The sequence below is a fragment of the Cebus imitator genome, unplaced genomic scaffold, assembly GCF_001604975.1.
Source record: "Cebus imitator isolate Cc_AM_T3 unplaced genomic scaffold, Cebus_imitator-1.0 Scaffold87, whole genome shotgun sequence".
NCBI lineage: Eukaryota > Metazoa > Chordata > Mammalia > Primates > Cebidae > Cebus > Cebus imitator.
In genome coordinates, this window is record NW_016107402.1 from 5,249,844 (window position 1) to 5,251,736 (window position 1,893).

The following is a 1,893-nucleotide window of genomic DNA, read 5'->3' on the forward strand; positions in this document are numbered from 1 at the left end:
AAAAAAAAAAAAAGAAAAAAAGGAGGAGGAAAAAAAGAAATACAGCATAACACTCATTACTCAGGGTGGAAGTATACAATATAAGAAAAAATAATTCAAAAATAGTATAGATAAATTCATGGGTGATATTCCCCTAGGAAAAACTGTCAATTTGGGGCAACATAGCCCTGAATTTTGAAGTTGAACATTTTCATGCCTTCACTTCAAGCAGCCCTTCTGAAAGCTTTAAGCAGCATAATTCTGCCTTTTAACCAAGATGGCACCAACGAAGAAGAAGGAAGCTCCTGCCCCTTCCAAAGCCAAAACCAAATCAGTCTTTGAAGGTCAAGAAGGAAGGCATCCACAACCACCCCCAAGAAAACAAGATCCACATGTAACCCACCTATTAGTGGCCCAAGACACTGCAGCTCCAGAGAGAGCCCAAATATCCTCAGAAGAGCACCCCTAAGAGAAACAAACTTAAACCCTATGCCATCATCTCACCACTGAGTCCGCCAAGAAGAAGACAGAAGACAGAGCGTGTAATTCTCTTCCTTTTTGCGGCCATCACCTAAGTGCTAGCTGCCAAAATGGAGTTCAATCCCTTTGTGACTTCCGACCAAAGCAAGAATCGCAAAAGGCATTTCAATGCACCCTCCCACATTCGCAGGAAGATTATGTCCTCCCCTCTTTCCAAAGAGCTGAGACAGAAGTACAATATGTGATCCATGCCCATCCGAAAGGATGATGAAGTTCAGGTTGTACGAGGACACTATAAAGGTCAGCAGATTGGCAAAGTGGTCCAGGTTTACAGGAAGAAATACGTAATCTACATTGAACGGGTGCAGCGGGAAAAGGCTAATGGCACCAACTGTCCATGTAGGCATTCACCCCAACAAGGTGGTTATCACTAGGCTAAAACTGGACAAAGACCGCAAAAAGATCCTTGAACGGAAAGCCAAATCTCGCCAAGTAGGAAAGGAAAAGGGCAAATACAAGGAAGAAACAATTGAGAAGATGCAGGAATAAAGTAACCTTATACACAAGCTTTGATTAAAACTTGAAACAAGGAAAAAAAAAAAAAGAAGACAGAAGACAATAACACAGTTATATTCATTGTAGATGTCAAGACCAACAAGCACCAGATCAAATAGGCTGTCAAAAAGCTCTACAACACTGATGTGGTCAAAGGCAACACCCTGTTCAGACCTCATGCAGAGAAGACAGCATATGTTTGACCAGCTCCTGACTATGCTTTCAATGCTGCCAAAAAAATTAGAATCATCCAACTTGAGTTCAGCTGACTAACCATGAATACACGAGGGCTGGGCATGGTGGCTCATGCCTGTAATCCCAGCACTTTGGGAGGCCAAGGTGGAAGGATCGCTCGAGCCCAAGAGTTCAAGACCAGCCTGGCAACATAGGGAGACCCTTTCTCTACAAATAATATAAATGTTAGCCAGGTGTGGCTGGGCACAGTGGCTCACACCTGTAACCCAGTACTTTAGGAGGCTGGATCACCTGAGGTCAGGAGTTCAAACCAGCCTGGCCAACATGGTGAAGCCCCAACTCTATTAAAAATACAAAAGATTATCTGGGCATGATGGTGCACACCTGTAGTCCTAGCTACTAGGAAGGCTGAGGCAGGAGAATTGCCTGAACTACGGAGGCAGAGGTTGCAATGAGCCAAGACCACAACATTGCACTCCAGCCTGGCAATAAGAGCAAAACTCCATCTCAAACAAACAAACAAAAAAATAGCCAGGTGCAATAGTAGGTACCTGTGGTCTCAGCTATTCAGGAGGCTGAGGCAGGAGGATCACTTGAGCCCAGGAGTTCGAGGCTGCAGTGAGCTATGATCATGCCACTGCACTAGAGCCTGAGTGACAGAGCAAGACCCTGTCTCAAAAAAAA

The 1,893-nt window shown here is 44.4% G+C and overlaps 1 protein-coding gene and 1 pseudogene across 2 annotated transcripts in view; one reads left to right on the forward strand and one right to left on the reverse strand.

Annotated features, from left to right (window-relative positions):
• Window positions 1–1,893, reverse strand: part of WASF2 (WASP family member 2) — an 88,988-nt gene that overhangs the window by 76,024 nt on the left and 11,071 nt on the right. The window lies entirely within an intron of this gene.
• On the forward strand, window positions 555–1,049 carry LOC108308740 (annotated as a pseudogene). The gene has a single exon (XR_001827030.2). The product of XR_001827030.2 is annotated as a 60S ribosomal protein L26-like (transcript).